Source organism: Plutella xylostella, chromosome 15, assembly GCF_932276165.1.
Source record: "Plutella xylostella chromosome 15, ilPluXylo3.1, whole genome shotgun sequence".
Taxonomy (NCBI): Eukaryota; Metazoa; Arthropoda; class Insecta; order Lepidoptera; family Plutellidae; genus Plutella; species Plutella xylostella.
The window spans coordinates 11,776,272-11,794,351 of NC_063995.1; the positions used below are offsets into that span (position 1 = coordinate 11,776,272).

The 18,080-nt window shown below is 37.8% G+C and overlaps 1 long non-coding RNA gene across 1 annotated transcript; it reads right to left on the reverse strand.

Moving 5' to 3' along the window:
• Positions 1-822: 822 nt before the first annotated feature.
• On the reverse strand, positions 823-17,776 carry LOC125489597. Its single transcript, XR_007267077.1, has 4 exons — positions 17,761-17,776; positions 14,360-14,362; positions 4,666-4,668; positions 823-963 (listed from the first exon to the last, which is right to left on the reverse strand). It is a non-coding gene; the product is annotated as an uncharacterized LOC125489597 (long non-coding RNA).
• Positions 17,777-18,080: the final 304 nt, after the last annotated feature.

Sequence of the window (18,080 nt, forward strand, 5' to 3'; positions counted from 1 at the left end):
CCCGCATCTCTGGCGTGAGAGGCGGGCGCTTACCCGACTGAGCTACCACCGACTGAGTAATCACCCTATTGGAAGTTGCTCTCATTTGTGCAAATGGTCGCCAATTCAAGTCAGTTTTGATATTGGTGGACTAGACAAATGCAGAATACAAGTTCAGAAGCCGTGGAGTGAATACTCCCCAAGAACGCGGAATAATTGTGTTTATTCAGTTTTCGGGTCACCTTTTTTTTTCGTTTTATCTGTAATTTTTCCCTGCAATATCGCCCGATTTAACCGTTTCAGATAGTTTTTCTGGGGTTTTTTGAAGTCCCGTGTTTATTTGAATAAGCTCGTGTCTCTGACAACATTCGACACTAGTGCGAGAATCTGTCGCCCGAAGTATTCGCTGAAGTGATGAGAAATGCCATAAAACGAGCCCGTATGGAAATCAATGGTGACGGCGCCCATTTGGCCGATATCATCTTCTCGACTTTACCAATAAAATTGTATAGTTTCAAATAAACATAATCAAAAATCAGAATCGAAGTTTTTCATTTAGAAAAAAATTAGAGCCAAACAACATCGGATGACTTCTTTGGTCCACCTGAACTAAGAAACAGTACGTAACTTTTAACTACTACATCACGACCCACTACGTCCCCACTGCTGGGGCACGGGTCTCCTTCCAATGAAGGAAGGGTTTAGGCCTAGTCCACCTAACTAAACGTAACTACTACGTTATCTTTTAATCATTCATTGGTATTATCAGTACAGCACTAGCTTAAATTGAGATGAGACATAATATACACGCGCATGGTATGGGTGTGTGTTGTTAAGCGGCGCAGGAAAAATCGAATTGAATGTTCTTAATTTTTATCTCAAGGCTCGAGAAATTCTCGAGTCTTCAGATTTTTTTCTCGTCTCGAACCAAGCCGAATTTCCCGAATCTTCTCGAGCTCGAGAATTCTCGAGCAGAAACCCTACCTACGAGCTCAGTTCAAATCTCGGTATTACAAACCAATGTAAGAGCCTCTTGGCTTAGCATAGAAATTTCTGTCAGGTGAGACAATAGAACGTGGTAAACCAGCGGGGCTACCACCACCGAACATTAGCATTTAGCAATCAATTAACTTCTATGGATCAGACTGAATGAGAGTGACGAATACTATTAAATATAATATCGAACAATTACTGTATAGAAAAATAGAAATATTGAGAAAAATAGTTACACAACTTTGGATTAAGTGTGCACATAATCGCGCGGAGCTCAAAGCTGTCTTGTTAGCACAACGCAGGGGCTGTCTTGCTCAGGAAGCTTCCTGTAAAATGAAAGCCATAACCAGCTCCGTAAGGAAACTGCAGCTGTAACATTAACATGCGCCAGATATACAGCAATTCAGACACAGTATAGAAAGCACAGTACGTGTAGTGAAAGTTGGGATATGTTACGCAAGCCAAATACACTGGGCTACGTAAATAAGTGCTACACTTTAAAATTTTGTATTTCTGCTAAACTGTACTTGAGAAATAGGGGAGAAAAGCGTATCTTATGTTGTATCTAAAAGTTATTGCAGTTTAAAATAAAATTCGAAGTAATCGGCGGTACCTATACTAAATATTTTTTTACGGCTGAATAAAGTTTACTATTACGCTGTACAGTATTAAATCCCTTACGTAGTTACAGTTGGCTCACTTCTATACTTATACTATGACCATACGGTTTGAAATTCAAAGTGCCCACTCAGCCATTCAATGCTAATGTTTTCTTTTACCATTCAAAACTTAGGTTCGGACCCTTACCTGCTGGATTGAATAATTTTCCTATTCCTTGTGGTTTTAGCCTAGATAGTGTAAATAACTGTTTTTTTCACACCTGCTTTCTACTTTCTGTTATACTAGTAGTTTTATTGAACGTTTATCTACATTATGATAATATTTAAACTTAAATCGAGAGACAATGTCGATATTTTCCTCAATAGTCAACTAAAACGGCCGTTTTGAGCTGTACGTAGAAAGTGAGCATAAAGCAATGCGCAAATGCACATCTGTCTATACTATTGTACTTATTTCTGTTATAAGGCTTTTAGTATTTACAAAAAAAATGTAGCAACTAACTATAATTATATAGATATAGTAGAACACTCACACGAAATGAAATCGACGTCCGTATTCACAAATGAGCTGAAAAGGTGTCGTATTCTTCCGTAATCGAATTTATAACGCGCTCATAACAATATATTATTTTTTATTGGTATCCCAACCCGCAGGCCGCGGCGTGACAAATGTAATGGCGACGTATCTTTATACAGGCGAGGTGGAGGGTTCAGCGGGATGCATGGGGGTACCGAGGTCAGCAGAATTATGACATCATGTGTACTTATGAGGCCAGTGTGTGGCTGGTTATAAAAGTGGTGTTACCGTGATGAAAGCAGAAGAAAAAATGTGCTGAGATAAAACAGGATAGAACAACGCGGATTAGGAGTGAAAGCGGAATGCGATTAAACGATGATATTATGAAACAATAAAATTTATTAAAACCTGGGTTATATTTTTTGTAGGGTGTAAATGACATTTAGCTTCCGATAAATATGACACATTGTAAAACCGTGTATACCTAGTAATAAATCAAATAAATAGTTTAATCAATTACTTATTTCAGATGCTTTATTTTATATTTCAGAAGGTGAGCATTAAATACCATCCCATTTAAATTTCATCCGATCTCATTTAAATTAAATTTATTAAATCGCCTATTTAAACTCTACCTTCTTAAATTATCAAACAATTAATAAGTAGAACGAGCGAAATCAAACAATCAAAACACCAGTTAATAAAATTAGCCAACTCTCCATCTATCCTCCTGATTTCTCACTGTTTGACATTTAAATATAGCAAATGGCCCGCGGCCGCTCCAAGTTGGACACCCTTCATTCGTCAATTTCATGCCAACCCCAACATTTGTCATTCAATAATGAGCTGTAACTCGTTTGTGATAGCGTCAAATCTGAACAGCTGCGATGTTAAACTTCTCCTTTGATGGATCTATCTTGCATCAGCAGACTGAACGACCGCAGTTGTTTCGAAGTTACAGTTTGTGCTTTTGATATTTTCAGTCATTTGCGCAGTCAGATTTTGTTTTTATAGGCTTGAATGTGATTTAATAACTGTAGAAAGGGTCGGGCGCTTTATGCGATGTATACATATAAAATCTGCGCTTTATTATCATAGGATCAAAGCCATTTCCAAAATCTACTGCTGAAAGCCTCTCCCATGGAGCTTCACAATTTTATTGGGCAAAAAGCTTCTTGGTCTCCACTCAAGAACTCCTTTACCCCCCCCGGTCATCGGTTCTTCAGCATATTGGGCCTACTTTCACTTGAGCTTGTAGATTTTAAGAGTTTTGTCTGTTATCTGGTATACCTCATTTGTTATTTGGTTCTTGAGATGAATCTAGAGCATAGCCTGCTGAATAAATTAATTGCACTACACCCAGCCAGGAGTAGGCATATCCCTGTAACATGGAATACGCCGCGCCTACTGAAACACGCTCAGTTATTTTATGCAGGAGTGAGTTTATATTAATGTATTACTAAATTCACCTAATCAATATTAATTGCATGCTCTACTACTACTACTGTACCCCCTATACAGGTGGACAAGGCTGTCTGTCCCCCGACGTTATCGCCAGCCGCTGCAGCTCGCGATAACTCCCCCGCGCCGGACACCCAATTGACAACCAGACACCTTTTTGATAATAATACTCTATTCGGATTAACAAACATATTTTAATTGTCAGATAATGCATATTAAAGCGCAACGTTGATATTACTCATTTTAATTGTTCACATTTGACAGATCATGTTAAATTGGTAAAGTTTTGTTTTTGTGGATTTTGCTCTCGTGTTCATTAGTTTGATTATTTTTACATCCTAACCCTTAGTGGGTAAAATGTGTAAGTGATTATGTAAATTAAGCTATGTGGTAAATGAAACTGAAATATTCTGGACAGAGGTTCATAAATATGGAGCAGGCTGCTTGTATAAGTATTTAAGGGCTATCAGCTGATGTTTCAGGAAAGTAAATTACACTCTCTACTCATGGCTATATTGTAAGCAAATCTTTGAAGAAAATATTATTTTCGTGACATCATCATTTTGATGGTGAACGTAACAATACATTATCTAGGTTTAATATAACAGAGAAATCAGAGAATGTAAGACTAAACTGCTGTCAAATGCATTAGAACTTAGGACACTCTGGATAGCAATTCGCAATTCCATTTTAACTGAAATGCAGCTGAAATTTGTCCAGTTATTAACGGTTGAAACTACCAAGATAGCATTTGAATGAGCGAGATATAGTGAGCAATTCTACCTCCGAAAATGGAATTGAATAGTATACGGGTACCATGGTATGTCCTAGGCCCAGTTTTTTACTTTATGGAAATAAAACATGAAATATAATGTAAGGGAAGGGAGGTTTATACAAATTCTGCATGTCACTGACATGCTCAGCATGACACGACGAGGTCAAATAGCTCTTTTGCTTCAAGCACTGACATTCACGACGAGCATGGAAAGGAGAAGTCATCCGTAGAAGGACACTAGGACACCCATTCTAGAAAATATGTAAAAATATATATAAAAAAAAAAAAAAAACACGCACTCACGCCTTGTACTAATGTACTCCCTTGCGGGGTAGGCAGAGGTGCATTGCTGCACCCACTTTTCGCCAGAGTGTTATGTTAGTCCCAATGTAATAGGGGGCGGGCCCATTGCCATTTTACGGGCACATCCAAGACCTGAGAACAAACATCTGTATTCAAACAAACATCTGCCCCAGCCGGGAATCGAACCCGGGACCATCGGCTCAGTAGTCAGGGTCACTAACCACTACGCCATTCGGTCGTCAAATTTATATATCTTTGTGGATTAAATAGAACAGGCATAGAAGATATCAGTTCCGGCAATGAATAATACTACATTATGGTCCGGCGTTACCGGTAAAAATATATTCTATAGAGCAACTAAATAGAATGTGTAATAAATATATATTTTTTCTTTTGATTTCTATGTGATTCAGAATTACCCCCTTTTGGCTTAGGCTGGGCCCCTCTTTTTTAGGGTTCCGTAGCCAAAATGGCAAAAACGGAACCCTTATAGTTTCGTCATGTCCGTCTGTCCGTCTGTCCGTCTGTCACAGCCGATTTACTCGGAAACTATAAGTACTACAGTGATGAAATTTGATGGGAATATGTGTTGTATGAACCGCTACAAAAATATGACACTAAATAGTAAAAACCGGCCAAGTGCGAGTCGGGCTCGCGCACAAAGGGTTCCGTAGCAGCAAAATTACAGTTAAATCAACCTATCTCAAAAACTATAAGAGATAATTTGATCAAACCAAAAATCGTTGAAAGAGTTAATTAGCATGCATCACCTCTATTTTTTTTAGAATTTTATACCCCGTAGTTATAAAAATAGAGGGGGGGGGACATACTTTTTACGACTTTGAGAGCTGATATCTCAAAAACCGTTCACTTTAAGAAAAATGTTTTTTAGAAAACTTTATATCATTTTAAAAGACCTTTCCATTGATACCCCACACGGGTATGTACATCGAAAAAAAAAATTCATCCCTCAGTTACATGTATGGGGGGCCCCACCCCCAATTCTTTTTTTTACTATTTAGTGTCATATTTTTGTAGCGGTTCATACAACACATATTCCCATCAAATTTCATCACTGTAGTACTTATAGTTTCCGAGTAAATCGGCTGTGACAGACGGACAGACGGACAGACGGACAGACGGACATGACGAAACTATAAGGGTTCCGTTTTTGCCATTTTGGCTACGAAACCCTAAAAAAGAATTGGGGGTGGGGCCCCCCATACAATTTTTTTTTTCGATGTACATACCCGTGTGGGGTATCAATGGAAAGGTCTTTTAAAATGATATAAAGTTTTCTAAAAAACATTTTTCTTAAAGTGAACGGTTTTTGAGATATCAGCTCTCAAAGTCGTAAAAAGTATGTCCCCCCCCCTCTATTTTTATAACTACGGGGTATAAAATTCTAAAAAAAATAGAGGTGATGCATGCTAATTAACTCTTTCAACGATTTTTGGTTTGATCAAAGTATCTCTTATAGTTTTTGAGATAGGTTGATTTAAGCTACGGAACCCTTTGTGCGCGAGCCCGACTCGCACTTGGCCGGTTTTTTTTGTTTAATATTTGACACTCAGTAGTGGGCTACGATACGACCAAAATACAAATTACAACCATCACCCGTTCTCTCTTAACTTAATGTCCAATTTTAAAGTTTGCAAAAACGTCGGTATAAGCTCTCATTGTTTGTCACACAACAACAATGTATGAATTGTCACAAACTTTTACCATCTACAATGGAAGTCAGGACGCGCCCAAAATTTACGCTCGTTTCGTGTGGTAAAGTTCCGTGCTGTTTGAATTAAAAATATTGTTTGTTTGTTTTAGTTGTGAAATTGCATCCCGCCTTTGATGTCAAAAGTGACTGTGTAACTGGGAAATGTATCTTATTTTGTTTGTTACTTTCTATGATGGCTCAAAATGCTGTGTTTTATTTTACTATTATCACTACTGTATATCATGTAATGTATCCCTTTCTATATAATGGTATCAATGGGCTGGGCGGGATTCGAACCCGCAGCCCTGACCTCCGGAAGTAGGTTCACTACCGCCTAAGTAACGCTATCGTTTACAGTTTAATATGTATCCCAATACAGACAAAGCAATAACAATACCAGCGCTTCGCCACGTTTCACAGAGTCATTGAACTATTAATGTGTATTTAGTGTATGTATTGCAAAATTACATTCAACATTTTTGATAAACATAACAACACTACAAACCCAGAGAAGGTGCCTGATTCTGAAAAACACACATGTGGATATTTCTAGTGCTAAGTAGTCTCAGTTTCATGAAACCTGAAGTCTTATAAATAAAACATTGTAATATAGAGGACGAAGGTATTTTTAAGAATCTAGGTTTAATAAAGTAGGCGAGCAGCAGTGTTTGTCTGCTGGCCGTATATCTCGCCGGAATCTGAGGAAGCGTTTGCATTAAAAATTCTTCTCATAGCAGCTGGCTTCTTGCTTTACTATGCGCCTTTAGGTATAATATTATGATGTGAACATATCTGTATGATACAAAATGTATTAGTAAAGTTTATCAGCCAAAAAAATATGGTATAAGTACCAATCTTACCGATGTCACATGAAATGTTAATACATGGCACTTCAAAATATAGTAGTAGTTTACAAGAAAGTACAGTAATTAAATAGTTAAATTAATAATATAATTTAATTATCAACGATGCTGCATAACCAAAACTCACTCCATCAAGATAATAAATGACGGAAGCGGCGTGCGTTTGATTTAAACTAGACTTAACCAATTAATCACAAACCGAACATGCGGGACTAGCAGCCATTGCCTGCAACATGCCCATAAAATGTAGGGTCACCCCTTCAACAGAAACATAAAAAGTATGTGCCCAGTAAAGCCCCTTCCGCCCTGGCTGAGGTTTTTTTATGACCGACAGATTAACGGGTCATAAATATTTATGGTTGAGTTTCGACTCGACTTATCAAAGTCAAAGACATTTCAGTCTTGAGCCTATTTTTCAAGATGGCGCGTCTCGGCTTGGCAAGTTTTTGCTTTCTTTATTTTTTCCTCAGTGAAAAGAGTGATAGCGCGAAATTCATCAGAGAACAGTGAGCTTTAGAAAAGTTAATGTAGTCGAAAAAGAAACGGACTTTATTGTCGTTATGTTCACTTTTAGTTTGTTTTCGAAGAGGGAAAAGTTCGCCATTCTTCTTGCTTGCTATAGTATTAAATATACTTGTTTTTTTATTGTGTTTGGTTAATGTTGCACAAGCTTGTGTAAATCTTAAAGAAAATTACAGTAATTGATATTTTATATTGAAATTCGTATAAGCAGGACAGAGTCTTAATTACTGTGAAAAGTTCAGTCTCCGTAAACCCTTCTCTTTTCACGAGTTAGGTATTTTCTAAGTCTCAAGACATATTCCCCGTGTGCTGAGTATCAAGTGTACACAGCGCGACGCTCAGTGTCGGCGCTCAAAGGGCCGCTTGTTACTCGCAGCGGCATATTTAGCTGTGATCCTTTGGAAATGTTCCGCATCACCTTACTCTACAACTTGAAGAGAACACGGTAGTACAGAGTCTAGATCTAGACAGCCGGGTGGGCGCAGGCTGCAGCGGTTGGTAAAGATCTGGCGTTCAATTTCCGGCCGCAGCACATATTCTTAGAAGATAGTTTAGTTTAGTCTATAGGGCAATATACAAAAAATATACCTCCCTATAGGAAATCATGCAATGTCATGTCATCGAATAATCAGAAATGAGCAACAAACTAATATGACCAAGAAACTATTTTTATTATATTTACTTGTCATCGCTTAGCCCAATAAGTCCTTACATACTCGTAATGTATCATAGATGTAAGTATTTAGTTTATCATAAACCACTCTTGAAGTGAAGAAAAGTTCATAAAAACTTATGATAGGTACGATACTCGTACACATGCACAACATTTCATAAATGTATGTACTTTAATATATTAGTATTAAAGATAAAAAGCTCGCTCTTTTGCGAGTGCTGTTGGCTAATTGAATTGCGTACCTTTTAATTTAACTTATTTGATTCTTATTCAATGTGCCTTCATTGATACTTCCTTTTGAAAGTTAATTACAGATTTATGTGTTTCTATATTTTATTTACTTGTTACATACATTACACTCCCGTTTTCGCTGTACATTTGTAATCACGTGATTGGTCGTGACTAGTCGCGAGCCATATTGCCGTTAAAGTAACATCCGTCACAGGAAACTTTCCAGTTTTCATTGAGAAGCATTCACAACTTCAGCTTTTCTTTCACTCAATTAGCAAAAAAAGAACAGCCAGCACTACCAATTGCTGGGCACAAGTAAAACAAGTTACAACAAGTCTAATTAAAAGGTTCAATTCGAACTGAATTTTTGTTTGCCCGTTTGCTTCTGAAGGACGGGGCAAGTTTCTGCAACTATCCTTTAACTCCGTTACTGTTCTGCGCCAGATAGAGTTGACAATTGTTGTTTTTGTGCGAAAATCGCTTGTTTCTTCGCGACGTTATTGTACATTCTTCGTTGTTTTGTATGCAATTGTTAGAGTCTTCTGTAAGACGGTAATTATTTTAATCTATTCGACATGATCCAATTTCTATGCATTTTAGATGATTTTGTGACATGAACAGCCTTGTGGGACATTTTTTTTGGTAATACCTGGCCTGCGTAACGTTAACTTTTTCCTTTTCATAGGTCAATACTACAGGATAGAAATATAAAAAAAAAACATTGCTATACCGGCAATAAATATTTTAACCTCTGCCCATCTCACCTAAAAAATGCGTCTATTCCCTGCAGGCGGTCACGTAAAAACCAATACCGACACTCATTCCTTTACCTCCTGAAACAACAAATGCGCCAAAAGCTTCAAAAAACAAACTCAAACGGTTTTCCTCAAAAATCTGTCCACACATCGTTTGATGAGGGTTCCGCGGCGCTGCGACGAGGCCACTTTATCGTAAATATTTCAAAGGAACCCCACTTTGTTACAAGTAGGGGCGAGTCCTGTCGCGGCCAAGTGAGGGGCACTGATGTCTTCATACGGCCTTTATTGTTATTGGAGAGTAATTCGTGGACATTTAAATGTGGAAATCATGATTGATATATTATACTTACAACGGGTGTTTCAGGGGATTCAGGGGATACTTAATTCTAAATAACGCACGAATTACATGGACGACATGGATTCTGAAAGAAATTCTTCATTACAAGTTAATTTGCAGAATTATATTGATTTGAATTTGTTTAAAATCGAGCAGCAAGACACCATTTCTTGCATAATTAAACGTAGATTCTCTACCTCTAATAACTAACTAATTGGTCGAGTTCTGGCCACAGTGTCCGCCAACTAGGAACCCGCTTTTGTTTGCCCGATCACTGCAACTCGGTTACACTTCTACACGGACTGTCTCAATGTTACCAACTTACCTTCTCCGTAAACAACTAACTAACGATATGACGGCTGAATGGTGTAGTGGTTAGTGACCCTGACTGCTATGCCGAAGGTCCCGGGTTCGATTCCCGGCTGGGGCAGATGTTTAAAGACAGATATTTGTATTTGGGTCTTGGTTGTTGATATTTATATTTAGTATCTATCTATCTATGTACTTGTGTAGATATATCAGCTGTCCGACACCTATAACACAGGTTCTGCCTAGCTTGGGGTCAGATGGCCGTGTGAGATGTGCCCACATATTTATTTATTTATTCCCTCTCCCTATGGCTTGTTATTTAACCACCAATAACTTGGCGTGTTGCAGGTTATGTTATTGAGAAACCGACGAGCAACTAACAAAACAAGTGGCGCTTGACGCTGCAATGTAAATTACTTTGTTGACGAAACGCTGCTAAAGATGCCAGCGTCTTATCCTTTGTGGAATAAGGAATAAGGGTTTTAATCGCTTGGCTAGATTTGTTTGCTGAGGCTGGACAGGTCAAAAGACTCATTAATTTGAGTCTTCAGGTTGCTTTTAGATTATAAGATATTATGGAATAGCTAAACATCCTCATGTGTATCTTTTTTACTGAATACTATTAATAATACTTTTAGTGAATCGTTGCGTATGTGAGTGGAACAAAACAAAATAAACGCTTTCTAGCAACTAATCTTAATAATTCATCATCATCGCGACCCATCACGTCCCCACTGTGGGGCATGGTTCCAATGAAGGAAGGGTATTAGGCCTAGTCCACCACGCTAGCCGAGATAATAATTAGTAATGCATTATTGTAATTACTTATTCCAAAAACGGCGATATGGTTCGCTACCTATCACGTGATTACAAATTTGCTGCGAAAAGTGGGTGGCTCGCTTGTGAGCCACCTCTGACTACCCCTTCGGGGATTACAGTCGTGAGTGCATATGTATGTATGTAATTAGCAATAAATATAATAATCATGACTATTACACTCATGTTAGCCTTTACGTTGGTGGAAGGAAGGGAAATGAAGCTAGCAACCGACTGGCAGCGTCAAAGCTAACCTCAGACTGGTGGTTGCCAACAAGCATTCCCGCGATCCCAACAATAGTTCACAGACGCGGGTCGCGGCGATCAATTTCACAGATTAATTAACAATCGACGAGCGAATCTGTATGCCAAATGAGGCGTGAAATTCTCGCTGCATCGCGCCTGGAGGGTTACTCTATACTGACAAAAAACAAACGAACGTGCAATCGCCACGTTTCATACAATGAGATAGAGTCGTGGCTCGCGCAGTAGCGCTCCGAAACTTGGTTTTTCGTCATAGGTATAGAGTAACCCCCTGGACCTACCGGGCTGGCGTGGGGCGATCTTGATCTTGCCATAGCTAAATTATGGGCCAAATGAGGGGAATATTACTTTTGGAAAACTGTGATTTAGTGTCCAAAATGGTGTAACCATGATCCAACATAAAGATTATGTAATTGCAGTCACATTTAGAAAAAAACAATAAGACAGAAAATAATTATTATATCATATTATATGATAATCAATTTATCCAAGTACCTACTTATAAGATTAACTAACAAGTAGTTTTTCATTGAAACCAAAATGACAAACACTAACTAATAAAATTTCATAAACTCTCATTGAACTGCCGACTGTAACTACTCCTGAAAACCCAGAACGCAATCGCTAGAAGGCGCTGGTGGTAGGCCCGCCAGGCCTCTAACTTTTCCAATATCGGCGCGCACTCGTGATATGTGGAGCCTCCATGTGGCGAGGGGGGGGGGCAGGTTCCTTTGTTTTTTTATAAACAACTCAACGGTTTGTCTGTGATCTTGTCTGACGCTGAGTGATCTGTGGCCCCCAGTCTGTGTGGTGTGGGAATAGTCAGCACATTTATCTGTGAGTAATAAGTACTGATTAGTGTTTCCTTACGTACGTGAGTTTTGGTATTTTTGTCAGTTAATCATCGGGAATTTGATTTAAATGAAGTCTTCTGTATTGTTTTGAACCACTTTTAAAGTAATATATTAATAATGATAATGTTTGCGGCCATCTTACAACATATCTGTCCCAAACTAGGCAGAGCCTGACAGGCTATGGGTATCGGACAGCTGATATATCTAATCTACACAGATACATGTAATATAGATTTTAGATACATATCAACACCCACGACCCAAGTATAACTGATAGAATTCGATTATTATAAACTTACAAATATACAATAATAATCGTCTTCCTGTTGATATCTCATGGCTTGCCCCACACTCTAAGGCCGGAGTTGGTATTTATTAAGCGAGCTTAAAAATCCTTCCGAACAAAAGGGTAAGATGGGCTGGAGATCCTTTGATTGCGTTCGTCTATTGTTTTAGAAGGTCCGAGCCCATGGGCTGGAAAACGCAATTTAAAGCGAAAAAAGGACCGTGAGGCGACAAAATTGGGCCCAGTGAGGACTCTTACTTTGTTATAGTAAGGATTTCAGCTGATAAATCTTAATGTTTTGGCTTATTCACTGCAATAATTTAAGTTATTTAAGTTCAGGGAGGTCACTCTCAAAATTGACTTACGTACGAGCGTGCATTGTCATATAATCGGCTGACTAAATACTATGAGATAGATGCGTAGTTTAGTAAGAAGTTTAATTGACGGTTAGTAAAAAAAAAATAGTGGCAGATACATTTTAGAAGTAATTTACACTGATGATGTCTTATAAAAAGATTTAATCAATATTTCAGCATAGTTTTCAAGACACAGCTACATAACACAATACATCCTAATCCTAATCCTAATCCTAACTAATATTATAAATGCGAAAGTAACTGTGTCTGTCTGTCTGTCTGTTACTCTTTCACGCCAAAACAACGAACGGATTTGAATGAAATTTGGTATACATACGGTCTAGACCCTGGGAAAGAACATAGGCTACTTTTTATCCCGGAATTCCCACAGGAAAACTTTTTAAGGCGAAGCCAAGCGCGCGGGAACAACTAGTTATAAATAAGTTTCCTTCAGATTTTGTTTACCCGCCACCGTTAACCATTACACCAGAAACTTCGACAAACTCAGCTGTCTATACAATACTTGAGTTGATCTTTTGAACTTCGTGTGTTTATTCCAGTTCTAGGAAATTACCGGTTGTAAGACTCGATTTGGAGGCGAGATTGATTTCAAAGAGCGCGGGTACTTCCCTCGAGTGGCGGCTCCGATTGCCACCGCTTTGATCTGAGAACTTAAACCTGAAATCCGAATTAATTAATAACTTGACGGTGTGTATGATAGACTGCGAGAATGTTCTGATACGGAATCGGTTTAGGTAATCGATTTTCTTTGATATCGCAAATCGCAAGCGGCAAGCAAAAGGGTCTTTGATATTGCCCCCATCTTTTTGCTGATGTAGGAAATAGCTACGTATGTAGGTATGTATAAGAACGTTTTATGAAATTGCACTTGACAATAATTTCATAACACTTATATGAATCAGGTACTTACCTACTTATAAATGACTAAACTATACGTACGTCTCTTTCTTAAGGTTGCCTGGAAGGTGGAAGATGAAATATCTTCGAGTGACTAAACCGTCTGTTGCTTTCCATACCAGATAACGATAAGATTTCATATTTTTCTGCAGCATAATATAATTATGCTGGTAGTCTCACTATGCTACTACTCGTATTTTCCGCACACTTAGTTTCTAAAGCGTTCTAAAATTTCAAAACTCGTATGCAAAAAAAACTTTCAATGAATTCAAATGATATTCCAAATTTGAATTTAGGTGAAATTTAAAATTGTTTCAGCGGGCGAGTTAGGCGGCTCATTGCCCAGAGCCTGTAAGCGCCTGAATCCACCGCAGGTGTTGCCCGCTCGAGACGTTTTGCGCTTCACTTTACTAATATTTTATTTTCATTTTAATTGCTTTGGAATTAAAGGTGTCCGAAACACTGACTAAAAGGAGGAGGAAAGACATAGATTTCTAATTACATTGTATTATATATTTAGGAAAGTATATTATGCATTTTCTAAACGGTACTAATAATTGCTAGTTGAGTTTAAAATCTGAAAAGTAATAATTATAAGATAAGTAGAATAGGTACATCGGTAACTTGGTAGTTATTATCTTTAGAGTCACATTTTATTTATTCACACGTAGCATTAGTTTTTTATGCATTTCCGCATATTATGATATTGCAACAATCATTATCGGTTAAGAAGCTAAATGTTTAAATGTTTTCCAAATAAAACGGGCGATACTGCAAAATTGAGATGTTTTCCTTAAGAACTATAGACACAGTCTAATATAATACTTACAGTGTAAAAACTGAGCTACTTTATTGGTGAAAGTGGTGAAACTTACAAGACTATTATCAGTCGCCACTAGATGTTATATTACACTAATAACATACTATTTTATTACACAAAAAATACATAGGGGTAAACATAGTACGCAACTGGCAGAACTTCAAAATACTCGTATGTTCATCACAGCAAAAAACCTTCTCCACTGCCCATGCCCTACACTGTGGCTTGCTAGTAGTCCCGATTCTGAATTCCGTGGGTCTCGCGTTTTTTCCCTAGCACAACGCTTTGTTTTTACTGTTCCCCTTCCCAGTCACGGAAACAAGTAGCGATCATGATGTGAATTCCCAATGAGTCGAATTATTATTCCGATACAACGAAATAGTTTGTTTCGCTATTCAATTTGGGGACGCTGCTTAACGTACGTATGTGAAAGGATAATTTGAATTCTGCAGTGTCGTTACAGATCAATCGAAATTTGATGTCCCAGTATTATAGGCGTGTCCCTGCGAGATAGGATTCGTAATGAAGAAATCCGCAGGAGAACTAAAGTTACCGACATAGCCAAAAGGATTAGCACGCTGAAGTGGCAATGGGCTGGCCACGTAGCCCGCAGAGCCGACGACCGCTGGAGTAGAAAGGTTCTGGAGTGGAGACCCCGTGTCGGCAAACGGCGTGTCGGTCGCCCCCCAACCCGTTGGTCTGATGATCTGCGGAAGGTAGCGGGAAGCCGCTGGATGCAGATGGCGGGTGACCGTTTGGGGTGGCGATCGTTAGGAGAGGCCTATGTCCAACAGTGGACTACGGAAGGCTGAGAGAGAGAGTATTATATGTAGGTATTGTAGGTATAATCCCTGTAGTTTTGAAGGAATGCATCTAATGTTAAAAAAATCGTCCTCAACAGAAAATAGAACTCTTGCTAGGAGCGCCATAGCACATCACGACATATTATCTTCGGTTAAGTACACTGAAGGGTCACTCTCTAAGACGAAAAACGAAGTTTCGGATCTCGACTCTATCTCGTGTTTTAAACGTGCCGGCGGCATGACAGGCTCTCGTTCGCTCCCAAGTAACATTTTTGGTTTTAAAAAGGTTTTGAAAAGGTTCTAGAACCTTTGTATGGAAATCAACTCGTGAGACTTAGAAGGCTCGATAACCTTATATTAACCTTATATTAACCTCCTGAGTGCAAAAAGGGCCCACGTTTTACAACCTTTCTGAGAGCTACAGCAAAACCTATAGCTCAAACCCAGAGCCTTTTGAACAACTTACACAGAACCTAAATAAAACCTTCACAACCTTAATTTAACGTTAACATAACCTTGGAAGACAGCTTTTAGGTTCTAAATTAGTCCTGGATGTAACTCTTCTATAACTTGAAATATATTTGATGGATATTTGTAATGCCTTCCCAGGACTCTCGGGTCTTAAAATGTTTCTGTGTAAGATTTTATAATAATTATAATAAATGGCGCCATTACCTGACACTTTCCAAGACTCAAAATGGCTAACTTGTAAGTGTTGTATTAATACAAAATATAGTAAGTAGTTAGGCTGAAGTCAGGAAATATGAAAACCTTGTGCGACTAGCACTTTATTGTGATACTTTCGGATAATAGTTCTGTATAAGTGACGGGCCTTTAGTAAATGATAAATTTGAAGATATTTTAATAAAAAAAAATAGATAAAATTTTATGTTTTGTGTAAATTTATATTAGAAATAAAAGTACTGTCTATATAAAAAAACATATATTTGGAATAGAATAGGAAACGCTACTGAATTTTCCCTTATTAATTAAAATGTATCTTTTTAGTAAGTTTTTTTTTTATTTCAGTGAAAAAATATGGCGGCCGTTAGGAAATTACTAAAAAGCATTAAACATATTTTGAGGATGCCTCTAAAGCTTTAAAATATTCTTGTAGGACTTAAATCATGCCTTTAGCTCATAGCCAGTGCTTAATGCTTTTGGTTTTCACCAAGTAGTCCTAATTTGTTTGCCTAGACAACTCTTATCAACCTAAAGGTTTGAGATAGGTTTTAAAAAATACTTATAAGTAATTTAAATATTCCATAACTTTATGGTTGTATCAAGGTTAAAAATTTAACCATAAGCTCTCACTTTAGCATTAATGCTAGCTTTTCTAGAAGTAAATCAGGAGTCTACGACAACTATAAGATCCTAGAACTATATGCTCCTGAAATACATGTTAAAATAACGTTAATATAAACTCTTATCAGCAGCTACAAGGTTGTATTAATAAACAATTAGTTTTAGGACTTAGTAATCATTCTCAAGTACTCAATATGACCAGATGGCAAAGCATTAACCTTTTCACAACCCTTATAAAACCTAAAGGCATTTCTTACAACCTAAGCTCGAATGAAATGTTACTTGGGCTATTACCGTCAGTATAGAATAACCCTTCTGTACTGGCGACTCGCTATTTTCGTAGGTATAGAGTAACCTTTCTGTACTGGCGACCTGTCTGTCTAGATGGTTGGTCCCAGGGTCTCCCACGCTACGTTTCAAGTTTGTGGTATCCACTCGAAAACTCCTCTACCGCAGCTTCTGAAAGTATTTCTTGAAATCTCTACGGCAGAATGACATGCATCGCCTAAAAGCAATACGCTTGCACAAACATTGGCCCAAAGTCCCGCTCGTGTATGTATGTATGTATGGGAGAGGTTGCGACTCGCTCCGTGCTACTAATATGTTGGCTTTATAACCTTTTCTTACCAGGGTTGTTACATACCTGGACTTCTCCATAAAACGTGTATTTTTATTCGTTTGAGGTTTGACCTACGAGGTTTTTAAGTGCATAAAACCGCCTGCAATACATTGAAGATTATACGATAAGTAGGTACTTTTGTGATTGTTGGTATTATAATATCAGCTGTTTTATCTATTGTATTGTATGTTCGCTTTTATCAAAACTTAATGTAAACATATTTTTCATACAGCACCGACAATCTGAACTTTTGCTCATCTATGCTACATTTTTAATTGATATTTACTGTAAATTATGCATTTTTTTAAAACAATAATCCGGAAATTTTCAACCCTGGAACCGTAACCTTTCTCCCTCAAATGCCACTCATTCAATTCTAAGCTTTAAGATTACCCGTACAAGATTCAAGGACTGGTCCCAAGCAAAGCATTTGGCTAGCTGCCATTTCGGGTATGACAGCGTGTTTTACTTTAAATTTCAGTGCGGTGTCTTTAATCAAATGTTTGGTCTGCCAGTTAGTAATATGTAGTTATGGCGGCTTAGCCTACCGCGGTCGCGCTGAGCTTTTATAGTGTATATAAACTTTAACTTTCTGCTTTGCTGCTGAAATGTATAGAAGCAAACTTGGCTGAAATTTTAATCAAGATCTTTCTAGCACAAACACATTACTTTGTCAAACACCACAGTAATTAGCAACATGAAAATGTAGCGTATAATCAGCGTTTCAAACGACACTATAAACTAGTAAAAATTATATTTGTGTACTTGTGTATAAATATTGAAGAAAATATATTATGAAATATAGTGGATTTTTCTACGTAGTTTAATGCAATTAAAACAAGTCTTGAAGTAAAGATTATTCTACCCATAAGTACCTTAAATAATTCACACTATTTACCGCCTCTAACTATTAACTTTCAATAAACATCCTAAACCGCGTCACAAATCACGCGGCGCCGCCATTAAAAGAAATCCGCGAAAATT